At 46.1% G+C, this 13,359-nt stretch overlaps 1 protein-coding gene across 7 annotated transcripts in view; it reads right to left on the bottom strand.

The window, feature by feature from the left end:
* Positions 1-4,293: 4,293 nt before the first annotated feature.
* ANKRD46 (ankyrin repeat domain 46) overlaps positions 4,294-13,359 on the bottom strand; it is a 67,436-nt gene continuing 58,370 nt past the window's right edge. For all 7 annotated transcript variants that reach the window (XM_049828320.1, XM_049828331.1, XM_049828306.1 and 4 more), the window contains one exon: positions 4,294-11,137. The gene's annotated coding sequence lies outside the window, so the exon portion shown is untranslated. The remainder of the gene's footprint in view (positions 11,138-13,359) is intronic.

The raw sequence follows: 13,359 nt of genomic DNA on the forward strand, positions 1-13,359 counted from the left end.
CATCTGGTCCAACCCCCTTGCTCAAGCAGGGGCACTTAGAGCTGGTTGCCCAGGACCATGTCCAGAGGACTTTTGAATGTCTCCAAGGACGGAGACTCTACAACCTCCCTGGGCAACCTGCACCAGTGCTCAGTCACCCTCAAAGTGAAAAAGTGTTTTCTTATGTTAAAACTCATACATTAAGTCTCAATTTTCATGCAATGCACACACAAATCATTTTTGAAACTAAAAAATCAGGTTTTGCTCTCCCTCCTTCAAAACTGAGTAAGCAAAATGGACAATTTCTATAAAAGACAAGTAAATAGAAGGAATTTAAAATTCATTCCCTGTTGAAATACTACTTCAAAACATTTTCAGCCAAACCTAATGAGAAAGGTAATTTCCTAGAAGCTTGCAGAAAATTTGCCCATTCCTTTCACGTACATTTTTGCAATATCACCATACTTCACCTTATGCATGGAGCATCTCCCTGAAGAAATCTGGAAGGCCTTGTCTTTGATATGCCTCTTGCAGCTTGCTGATGCTACAATGCCAGCAGGAAAACCAGCCACTGTCTGCTAGCTAGGCTATGAGGCAGCTGGGGAAAGGCAGTGCTTCATTAAATACTCAAGACAGATACATATAATTCTGCAGATACTCTATGCATATATATATATATATAAAATGCTGAGTATTTAAATCAGTACATATGTAACATATATAAATGCATTTTTGTGTATGTGTGTGCACATACATATACACACAACCATATGCATTTAAGCTTATTTATTTCTCCTTCATCCTCTTCCTTCTATACTAGTCTCCTCAGATTGTAAGCTTGCTGGATCAGATGCTGTGCCTGTACTGGCACATCTTGTCTTAAGGGGGAATGAGGGTATTCCTGTAATATAAATACTGATTTATAACCCAAAGTCTGTGTTCAAATAACACTAAGGCTGCAAAGTCAAGCAGCCAAAGACAGGAAAGACCAGGATTAGGGAGTCCAGTGCCACTTTAATTCAGTCTCCTCTGCATACTGCTAATTACCTGATCATATATTCTGCTTTTTCCTTTTTCATTGCCTCATTCAGTGTATGAAATGTGCAGTACTTAGTGAGTAACGAGGCAAGATTGGTTTTCCCCTGACTGTTCCACATGTGAATTTACATCCTAGTTACTGCATGCTGTTCAAACCCCAGTTCTGAGAAGAAATTGTTGTTTCCTCATTTTTTTATTATCATTGGTGCTTGTCTCTATCACCTTGGAGTGCCTCATGAGTTTCTGTTTACAACATACTCTCTTCAGTGGGAGCAATGTCCATCACTGATGGCAAACTGAGCTAGATTAAGGTAAAGTAGATTTGATTTGGTAAAATTGAGATAGATTAAGGTGAAAAACTAAAAAAACATGTGTGGGGACAGTTTAAAATATACCTAATTTTTCACAGTATCCATCACCAAATAATACTTATAATTTCCAAGCTCAGCTGTTAAAGACTTCAGTTTGGTGCTCAGCCCTTCTGAAAAATGAGCCCAGAGAGCACCAAGACAGACCTTTAACCCCAGATCACAGGCCTAGGCCACGGAGCCATGGGAACCCAGGCACGTGCCTCTGTTATATTCAAGACACCCAAGAAGTAGAAGAGGGCTCTCCAAGTTCTCGCCAACCTGTGGTGTGGGTCCCCGTATGTTCTGTGGTGAGAAACCTTGATTCTGTGCTACTCCAGGTCAGCACACATCATGGGATCCACAAATGGAGTTTTGGAATGAATTAAATATGAAAATGAATAATGCACCTTGTGCAGCACTCCTGGGGAGACCTACTTTGAGATCACATTTAATTTCATGCTCTTCTTAAATATTACATTGTCGTTGCACTATAGAACGCTAAAGCAAAAATGCCGGCCTACATCCCAGGAGCAGCGGTGGAGGTTTTGGCAGCAAGGCAGGGAGAATTGGAGCCACCGGCCCTTGGGAAGGTAGCAGGGGCACTGAGAGCTGTGGAACTGGTGAGCTGTCTGGATATTTCATGAAAGTCATCCCCCTTGACACTATTCCTGGTGTTCAGGTCGGACTTATCATCATTAAGTTTCAAAGTCAATCTTGGGTGTATTTCTGTGGGGCTGCCATTTCCTGTAAAGATTCTCCAGCTTTTCGCAGCCTCTGACATACTCGCATCTGTTTGCACTTACTTTGGGCTTGGAAACATTTCTTGAGAGAAGGAGCAAGTCGGGTGAATTTTTCTAAAAGAAGAGGTGGATTTCTTGAGCAGAATTTGTTAGCATTGCAGAAAAAGTGTGGTTTGTAAGAAATTTGTCTCCTTTCAAGCCTTTGGGCTGATTTTTTTTTTCACGGGCTCTTTGGCTCTGCTGTCTGCTCTCCGCGAGCTCTTCCCAGCTCAGCTAGCACAGCCAGCCTTTGTGCGTGACTGTGAAAGCCTCTGCATTTCTTGTGACCTTTGAATTCATGCCCACACAGAGAGCAGTCCCCAAGCTGCTGCGTGCTGCCTCAGCTCCAGCCTTTAAGGACTACCTGAGGTGCAGGACCAGCTGAAGAAGATCACGAAGGCTGGTTTTGGAAACTACCCACAACCACCCAGTTAAGTTTCTCCTCCTTGTAATTCATAGAAGAGATGTGAGCTGTGCCTGGACGGTGCCCCATGCCTGCACGTTTCTAGTACTCTTCAGTCCCATATGACAGTGCAAGCAGAGAGAGGGAGACATAGGCTTTGGTGTCACAGGGCTTGCTCTCTTGCCACCTCTGTTGGATCACCTGCGGGCTGTGGAGCTGGCACTGCAGCCAAATGCTGGCCAGGGGATGGGGAAGGCAGAAGTCTGACAGTGCAGAAGATTGCTGGGGAAGGAGGGTGCAGGGTGACAGCGTGAGTGGCCAGAGACGCGAGGGATGGAGAGGCTCAGGTGTGTGGCAGAGAGGAGATGAGGGAGGATGGAGTCCTTGGCGTATGGCAGGCTGTGAGGGACGTGAAGGGGGGGTCCACTGTAAGAAACTGGCAACAGAGGATTTCAGGAGGGACCAGAGAGAAGGCCAGTACGACAGGCCTGGCTGCAGGAGCGATGGGGTATACAGCCTTCTTCCCTTATGTAGGTTAATGCTTAGGGCTGGGGAACAAGGCTGCCAGGACATTCAAAGGCTTCTCAGGGACACACGAAAACCTCAGGGGCTCTGACAAATGGATGCGCTGTGAGAGTCCAGCTCCTGCGCCCATGGCGGGGCTGGGCAGCCTGGCCACTGTGTGATGTGCGGTGTCACGGGGCTGGGGTGCAAGGGGAAGGTGAGTATATCCCCTCTTGTCCTGTCCGAAAATTCATAATGGGAATTAAGATGCAGTGCTTGTGGCAGTCAGGGGCTTAGCTTGAAGATCCCAGGAGCCCCTTCTAGCCTTTTTTCTCTAGCTCAGGCTTATATATCACTGTTCAACACCTCATCTGGGTGCATTAGGTTCATGCAGCAAACACAGCATCCCTGCCAAGCCCAGAAGTGGGACTGACCTCTACATATGCCCCTTCTGTGCCTTTTGCTAAAGCAGGGGTGTGGAGGGAGGTACATAGTTCTCCCACGTACATCTCTTCACCTTTCTGATGCCTATACACTGGATCTCCTGATCGGGATCTGCACTGGAGCTAGTGCTCCTACTGACCATCAACAAAACTCCTATTGGCTTTAAGAAGAGTAGGAGTGGACTGAGAAATCTGTGAAATTCTGATTTCAGGTAGGAGGGACTTATGTAACATACCGCCAGTTAGAAAAAATTCAGCTAAACGTGAAAATTAAAATATATTCAAGAAAATAATACGAGGGAAGCAGCTGACTTGGAACTGGACTTTCTTCTATACTTACATAGAAGCAGGGCTCTTCATTTCATTTGTCTATGATAAGAGAAAATAATCCCTCATATTGGAGTTACCTGACTCCACAGCCACTGCAGTAAATCATTGCACATTTTTTTCTACCATGTCTGGTAAGGAACTGGAAATCTGTTACCTGGGCTTCAGGAACAAGCCAGGAACATGACATTTAGGCACCTGCTTTTCCAGTTTGTGTGCGTTATATCAATGGCGTGGACCGCTGCGAATTAATTGCTATTCCCTTTTATGTACTTTAGCTGGCTACAGCTGCTTGAGACACTCTTAAATATCCCAACAACTCCAGTATTGTTTGCTGACACTTTCTAAATTCTCTGCTCAGCATTCGGTTGTCTTGATAGCATCGAATGTCCTGTTTCACTTGGAGGCAGCCAGAGGCTTTGGTTAAGGGCCTGTACAGGTGTTGCGGAAATAATCCAGGGCAATTCAAGTAGCATCTAAAAGCCGTACTGTTTATTTTTCTGTACACATGGGCTGCTTATCACAACCACCTGGAAAATTCCACACATGCAGTTGCCCCAGAATGGGGCTTTGTGACAGTGCAAGAAAAATGTTTTTTTCATCTGATTCACCAGCAGTAAGTCTCCAGTAGGTAAAAGCATGTTTGGTTTAGAGTAGGAAGGCAGAAAGATGAGAGCACACTTTAAATTGAAATGGAAGCTTTGTTGGCATAAAAGATTAACCCAAATTTCCACTGTCGGTGCCCAGAAACCTGCTCCCTTGCCGTGACCCCAGCTCCCGCCATCAACGTATTCTTGTCTGGAGTTTTGTTGTGTGCAGGTTACAGCTGCATGCATTTGTGCCAGGGTTGTGTGTTAGTACAACTCGATATACTGACAGTTTACACAGAAACACCCTCTCACGGGTGCAAAGCACTTGCTTTCTTTGCTCCTTATTCCTCAGCTCAGCCAAGGTGGTGGCATTGGCTCAGTGGAGACCCACAGGTCTTGGGGGTCAGGCGTGCTGGGGAAGAGGAGGGTGTTGGGGCAGCTGGGAAGGGAAAGGCAGAGCACATGGAGTGAATGCCTGGAGCAGGGTATACCTGTGGACGGTCACAGTACCCAGAGAGCCCAAGGGTGTGCTAGGCTGAGCTGCCAGGGTCTGCCCTCTCCAACTCTTTCACAAAAATGAACTGGAACCCAAGGCGATAAATGAGGCTGAGACTGTGGTGAAGTGGCCTGTTCTGTGCCTGAAGCATCGTGTGGGGCCACTATCTCAGAAGCAGCATAAGCAAGATACCATGAGCCAGGAAAGCAAGAGCTCTTCCCTGTGCCTTGCTTTCTTCTGAGGTACAGGCGATGTGCTCTTCACCCCTACTACGTCACCTCTCGGTTGTGCTGAGAGGTGCTTTGGGATGGCTGAAAAGGCATTGTAAAACCTGTCCTGCCCTTCACCTACTCTCTTTGATAGAGCAGTGCAGTACTCTGTGCCCAGCCTTTCCCTTCCTCCTCCACCTCAGCCTCCAGCTTTTTCTTGTGCAAACACATGTAGGGTTGGAAACATCCGTAATCTGAGTGACAGGAGCCGTATGGCCATTCCTGGGTGACCTGGAGCATGTATGCTGCAGCAGCTGGTGCTAATAAGGAACAGGGAATCTGAGGCCCTTGTAGTTGTCCTGGTAATCCTGAAAATGGTGTATATGTGGGGATTTCCTCTCCCTGCTATATCCCTGGTCTGCTGCACAACCACAGTGTTAAAGAACTAACTCTTTAAGGACACATCCTATCACCACTCAGAGATAGTTCAGCTAGATAGATGTCCAGGCTGAAAATTAGTATACCAGGGAATGCAATGCAACACATTAATGCAATGAAATCACAGGTCTCTCTGGAAGTTATCCCAAAACCATTTGGATGTCATAAGAGGGTGACTTTCCTGCAGATGTTCCAAGCCCTCCTGTAGTGATCAGTGTGCTCATAGCGAAGTTTCCTGCACCAGCACCCAGATTTGACTTTTGCTCTGCAGTGTTAACCTCTTTGCTCTGGCTTGGCTCTGCTGCATCCTTTAACATATTCTCCATTTTTACAACTGGTTTAGCAGTCTCCTCCCCGTGACCTATCACATCACTATTATCTTCCTTATTAATCATATCTGTCATTCAATTGGCATGTTTTGACAACCTTATCAGCGAAATTTGTGTTCTCATTTGACCTCAGCCTGTTGGGGATGGGAGGACAGGGATTCCTTCAACAAGTCTCAGCCCTAATGATAAATACTGAATTGAAGAGACATCTTTCTTTGTGACCTCTTGCCATGTTCTGTAAGAAATGATGGAGGAGCCTATTATTAGGCTGAGTGCCTGCGCCAAATGCCACAGGACCCCTTGCCTTCACTGGGTTCAGCAGGCACTGCCAGAACACCCATGGTTTTACACTGCATAGTACTTAATCGTCTGTTTTAATGCAAGGAATCACATGCCTGTTCTTTCCCAGCTCTCTCCCCATCCTGCTGGTAGGGTCAAGAAATGTACACCCAGTCAGTGCCTACCATCACTTTATGAACTCCAGAGCGTGAACTCCTCTGAAGCTGCCCTGTCATTGCTCCTGTCAAGTCTCACCAGCAAACACGCAAGAGTCGTCTGCTATCTTTGGTTTCTAAAGGGATTCACAACAACGCTGGAAATTTTTTTAATTTCGAAAAATGGCAAAATCTGAAAGACCTAAAGATTAATGGAGACTAATCCACTACAGCACTAAAAGACTGCCTATCCTCATATTGACACCTCCTAGGCTGTGAATTCCTCAGGGCAGAGAATCCCTCTCTCCTGTGCTTTGTAAAGCAAGGCAGGCTTTTGTGGTGCTAGATACCTGTTGAAGGAAAGCAGGACACCTGGTCCCAAAGTGTTTAGCCAGGTAAGGCTTCTACGTGGCTTCCACAAATGCTTTCCAGTTCCAGAAAAAGTACTGGGCAAGGCCTTCAGGATTTAGCCCATGAATTGTGATTCTCATAGCACACAAGGATCCTGAGATGATTTGAACTAAAATCGTGTCTTGTGTTCCTGGTAGGGCAATAGTCTTAATGTCTGTAGCTCTCATATGATTGCAACTTGCTGCACAGGAAGCAATTACAGGTGAGGCCTGAGCTGCCTGGCCTCATGGCTGCCTTCCTGGGTCTCGTTAAGCATCTGTGGACAATTGGATTGGATGGAATGTGCTAACGAACATCTTTCTCTGTACCAGCCTTGTCCTACCGCTTACATCAGTCACATGCTGGAGCCAGGGCAAATCAGGTGAGTCAGATAAAGGTCTCAAGTGTGTGACTGTCTCCAAGCAGCAAAGGCTGAGGTGCATCTGTACCTCACCCCTGCACAGAAGAACTTGGGGAGGGAAGGCTAGAATATAAAGGGGTTTCCTATAGCCATCCTGTGCAAGGCTACCTTGCAGAGGGAGCTCCTGGACAAATGAGACTATGTCTCCTTACATTTTCCTAAATCACCATAAGACACTAGAGAAGATGTGCCCTGGGAGGGGGAAGCCAGCTGAACTAGCTGTGATGTGGTGTAGCCTACAAACGTAGCCCACGCACACAAGCTCGGTTTTGGTCTAGGGCATGCTGTACCCTTTTCTCAAGCCCATTGGCAATTTGCCAGGCTGTCAGTGAGGGTTATACAAATCTCACACAGGGTGTCTGTACCAAGCAGGTTATCCCTTACCTACTGCTAGGCTGTCCTGAAGAGGTTACCATTAATTTTTTTTTCCCTCCCTCTGATGACACATTTTCTAAACCACAAAGCTGCTTTGATCTGGACAACATCAAGAGTCATGCTGTGCTGAGGATTTTTGCTTTAAAACTCTTGGCAATTATGCACACTAGCAGCTATGCCTTCCCTGGGGGCCACTGCTCAGAGGTCCTCCAAATGGGCCAAGTGCTTTCGTACAGCTCTGGACCTTTTTTCTTCCCGTAACCTTCATCCATAGAGGGTTTGCTTGTCCTTGAATCTTGGCTGCCTTGGGCGGCTGCAGCTGACAGCATACTTGAGTCTAAACCTTCCATGTATGTAGGAACTTGACCTGACGTGAGCCTCGCACTGCTGAGTCCTTCCTCACATTCCTCCTCTGCACCCAGGCCAGCAGACAGAGCTTTTTGCAACGTGGCGCTCCTGTTTTGTGACCCACATGGATCAGACACAATTGGACAGACCAATCCATGATTCATTGAAAAGTTGCCTCTGACTTAGGGTTCAGGGCAGGAGAAAGGCTAGTTTCATCTTGTGTGCGATGATCCAGCATGGTGCTACTGCGTGTGTCAGAGAAGTAATGCTTGGAGGTCTGCTTATTTAAATGGAGAATTTGGCTTCAGCCAACCTGAGTTTAGTCACATTGCTGACTGAAGGGCTGCTGCTTTGGGTTTTGATTCCAGTTTCTGGAGCAGATGGTGTATGGGAGCTTGTGTGCTAGCTTCCTGCCTGTTTCTGCCTGCAGCTGGATGTGATCCTGGAATATCCTTTTGGTGATAACCGTGAGGCACCAGCAGAGCCAAACCATTCTGCCTGGCAGCCTGTCTGGGAAGGTTGTCCCTGCTGTCCAGCAAGGACTTTGCAGCAGCTGTTTAAAGACAGCAGAAATAATCTGTTCCAGGCTGCCCGTGGGACAGCGTTGCAGGAGCCAAAATGGGTTTCAGGCACAGAAAACACAGCTTTTCATGGTTTTGTTCCTCACCTCACTGGGAAGGAGGGAAAGTTTTCAGCTGCCACCAGCTGCCAAGTGCTCTGCAGGAGTGTAATTGGTGGTGTCCATCCATTTCCCCATGGGCAGTCATCCATGCAAAAGCCACCACCAGCCACCTCCACAACCAGGCTACGTGACAGCAGTCCCGGGACTCCTGATGGCAGGAGGCTGCCTGAGCACCACAGGGTGTGTTGTGTCTCACCGCTTCTTTTAGGGGCACGCCAGGGCCCTTGGTGCCTATTAGAGCTCTCCGAGCCAGGGAACAGCTCCCTGCCTGGGCTGGTGGCCAAGAAACCTGCCTGACCCCTTACCTTTGTCATAGGCCATCAAGTGTCAGTCAAAGGACACAACTAACAAGGACTTCAGCTCACTCTCTGAGAGCATGCAGCTGCTTCATGCGTTGCTAATCCTGCAGGACTTTCCACCTGTGCCTCTCCTCTCTCCACCTGCTCTTTGCTGCAGCATTGCAAGTAGAGGCAAAGTGAACAAGTTCTCTTTCTTTCTCCCAGCCACTGAGTGCCTGCTCACACTCCAAAACATGAGCCCTCTTCCCTTTTTTCTGATTTCTAAAGGGTTACAGTTTCTCAAAGCTCCGTTGCTTTCCCGCCTCCTTCCCTGCCTCTCTGGGCCATGCTCAGCAACAAGTGTGAGCTATGCAAAATGCTTGTCTCCCATCAGGTGTAACAGATATTACCGTCATTTCTGCCCAACTCCACTGCCGGTAATAAGGATGTAAATAATGCATGAGCTGATCCTAGATGAGGATCAAATATGCACAGCTGTGAGTTATTATGTGGTACTATGCTTTAAGGTTGGTGGAAAGAGCCACTTTACAGCTACTTAGGATTTTTGTATTCTCTTCCCAGGAACTTTCATCTGAATGTGCACACAAGAGAACATCTTAATTAGTCACAGTCCTTCATTTCAGTTTCTGCTTGGCTCGACTTTGTTGGTTACACAGCTGAGGTCTCCCTGGACGGGGGTCATAGCAAAGCCAGTGGGAGGTGGGTGATAATGGCTGTGGAGATTTTTCACTGCAGGAAGGCAAGCAGAAAGGTTTCAGGTAAAAGGGGAGGATTATTCCCATCTCTTTGTCTCTTCCCTCACTCAGAAGTGCCCTGAATAATACAGCCTAAACCATCCTCATCTTGAGGCATATGGATGCCTCCCTCCTTTGACTGTAGAATGGAGAAAGTTCACCTGAGCCAGGACGTTAGGAATGTACCTCTCCAGAACGTTTTGACTGTGCCTTATTTTCAAGTTTTTGTATTATGTGAAGTGACAGGCAAATCAGGCACAACACAAAGGAAATTGTCTCTGAAGCTATCAAAATTGTCACTTTTGGACACTTTTGTGTTCAGCGATTACAAGGATGCTTTTCTAAATCTTGTCCTGTCTTTGTTGATGTCACTGCTTTGCTCGTTGAGACACATCAAAAGGCTTGGGATGCTCCTTTTTTCTGCTGTGCAAAAGGCACCTGTGCTTCTCGCTGCTGCATGCTGATCTGTTTCTAGCACACTTGACACACGCAAATCAAATGCTTTCTCTCATGCTTCATGATGCTTGTGCATCATGAACCAACTTATGCATTGTGTGTTCTTTTCACAGCCCAGGGGCCCAGGCAGTGTGGCAAGGCGGCATGGCCAAAAAACCAATGAGCTCAGGTCAGGAAGGCTTTGCTTTCCAAATCCTCTCATCAGGGATGACTGAACCCCAAGGCAGGCATGTGCTTAAATGGAGGGGCACTGTCATGAAATTTCCATCCTTCCTAGGTTGGAAACTGCAGGCAGCCAGAATGAAAGTCAGACGATCAAAGACAGTGAAGGTGCCAAATTCCCAGTCTGTTTTAAGATCATAAAGAATGTTTTAAGGTTATAAATAAGGTATTTTGGGAACAGAGGAGGCTGAAAGGCCCTTCCCTCTGGCTGGTCCCTGTTCTCCCCAGAGTTGGGATGGCATATGGGGGACAAAGCAGGGGTCCTTGCCTCAGGACACTGCTTCTTGTGTGGGAGCAGAGAGCGAGGTTGGGGCTGCCCGTGGGGCAGGGAACCAGGCCTTGAACTGTGGGGTGAAGCTCGGGCACAGCACTTGTCTCATTCATGGCCTGTCACACTGTGCTGGGGTCTTGGTGAAGGCATCGTGCGCAATGATGTGGGGAAGGTCTATTGCAATGCACAAAATTAAGCTGAGGTGGCTCAGCACTTACTTTAACTTTTTAAGTTATGTCAGTTTGCAGTTTCCAACAATTTTTCATCTCATCTTCTTGTACATGGCATATGATTTCTGTCCTCCACTAAGTCAGTGCTTTGTTCCTAGTGGTATCTGCAGGATGTTGTTCTCTCAAGAACCATAACTAAATGCAATCTTCTTTTAAGTTAACCTTCCTTTAGGTGGACTGAGTCATCGGTACTCACATTATTCTGTTCTTCGCTGGAGTATTGAGTGCAGGCTAACACAGGCGCCGACTCAGGACCCAGGAAGGACAGTCTCTGTGGTGGAGGGCAGGCAGCAGCCCAGCAGCGCTTCTCTCCCCAAACACGGACACTGCCTTTTGCCAGTGTGAGGGCAGGGGTGAGCAGAAGGGACCTGTGTGTCTCTCATGATAACTCTGCAAAAGAATGTGCATTTTCTTTAGCTTTACAAGTGGGAGAGGCTTCTGGCCTGGCCATCCACATCCAGGCTGCCTCTCATCACCTTGGAGGGCACTGCCTGGATTAAAAAAATCAAAATTAAGACCAATAAAAGCAGTTGGAAAGACTATGACTTGTCAGTGCCCAAAGCCCAGGCAGGAGCAGAGCACACCAGCAAGCAGAACTCTGACAGTCACTCACTCGGGGAGGTAAAATGAGAAGCCCTGCAGCTTGGGAAGCCTGGAGATCACCCTGTGGCTCAGATCCGGGCACACAAGAGCAGGACAGAGATTTCAGAAAGACAGGAGAACTACAGGGAGTGCCACTGGCCGTTTGTTTGGCTGATTTTTCTCTGTGTCCCTTAGGGGACACCCTGTAACACCATCTCAGCAGCAAGAGGCATCACCTGGATCCTATTTATCTGTGGTCATTAAAAATCCCTTTTTAACTTCACTGAGAAAAATAATGGTCTATCCAGCACCCTGCAGTGATGTTTCATTTAGTGGCATACTTCTTCTGGCTGAAGGATTTTCAAAGGTGTTTAAAGTCTTTATACATCCAGCACTCCCACAGCTTTCCTAGGTGATGCACACCAGATTATTGCATCATGAATATTTGGAAATTCCAGCTGGGATCCTTTCTAGGTTTCCTCTGCTCTGCGGAGCTGTAGTAAGCGTTCCCAGCCACACCCGTGGATGCGGTCACATCCCTCTCCTATTTGCTGACATATGGAATGAATAGCTAACAGCTTTATTGACATTTCTATAGAGGGTGCAACTGTCATAACAAAAAGATACCCAGGCAATCCAATTTAGCTGCAAATTTACCTCTGTCATACCGACCCTAGACCTGCAATTCTGAAACTTACTGCCATAACAAATACCAGACTTTTTCAGTATAGATACTAAGAACTTCAAGTATTCCCACACACTTCCCTGTCATCATTTTTTGATCTTTCTTTTCTATTACAGCGCGTTTTGAGTCTGAAGTGATATAGCCAGTAAGTAGTAAAGCACTTGGATGGCTTCTACATAAATGCTCAAGAAAACAGTGTCAAACTTGGGGAATAAGGGAGGGAAGCTGAAAGAGAGGAGGCTTTTAATTTCATTTAATGATGTCTACTAATACTTGCAATGTCAGAAGATGAAGCAAGATCATCTACATATAGAGGAGAAAAGGAAATAGTTGTAGTTCCATTTTCAAATCCTAAAGCTTATGAAGTGACAAATGGTGTTTATCCTATCTGGAAAAAATGTTATTCTTAATTGTAATACTGTCACTGCTGCCAGCTCTCACAGCTTCAGTGTGTGGCTCATGACAAATGGTTTCTTTTCAAGCCCTGTTTTGATTACATGGGAATCTCAACAATGCTTTTTATAAAGCTTGAAAGTATATCCCAGAGCAGAACCTGAAGGCTGAAAAAGTGGAAGACAGAGAATTCACTATACATTTACTTTTAAAAATCTCATCATTTTTAAGGAAGTGTGATAATTTCTTCTCATTTTTTAGTTTTCCAAGTTAGTAATACCACACTCCAGAACAGGAAGGCACAATATACACACATACACATACATACATACACGTCGCTTCATTTGTTGCTGCAGTGTCTCTCTGCAGTGAATATCCTTTGGCTTTGCATTTATCACATTTATACATGCAAGCCTTGTGTTTTTACATACCTATTGGACCTTTACAACTATAGAAGGTGCAGGAATATGTAATTATAATGCTGTTTGTTCACCTGGTTGTATTTCCTGGACGAGTCTGGGAAGATGCATGCCATAACACTCCAAAGAGTATTCATACCATAAGATCACAAGGAGAAACTTTCTGGGAGACATCTAATAATGTGGTTTAAAAAGCCAAAAAGAACCTGAAAAAAACCAGCTCTTGTATCTCATCAGATGCTAGATTTTCACATCGAGATACAGAGAACCTAGAAATGAAGAAAGCTTCCAGGAGATATTTTTCTGCTGTTGAAGATTGGTGGGAACATGCAGGTAAATCCAATGCTTTGATGGAGGCAGTTGGTGCATATATATTTTACCATATATATTTTTACTGGACATCAGAGAGCATTAAAAAGGGGAACTGCCCATTTCATGGTTTCCTGGAAGTGCTGGGCACTCATTCACTCGCAGAGCAGCAATGCTTCTTAGGTATTGAGCCACCACTGACTGTCACTGTGCATCATTTTTGA

The sequence above is a fragment of the Accipiter gentilis genome, chromosome 2 (assembly GCF_929443795.1).
Source record: "Accipiter gentilis chromosome 2, bAccGen1.1, whole genome shotgun sequence".
Taxonomy (NCBI): Eukaryota; Metazoa; Chordata; class Aves; order Accipitriformes; family Accipitridae; genus Astur; species Astur gentilis.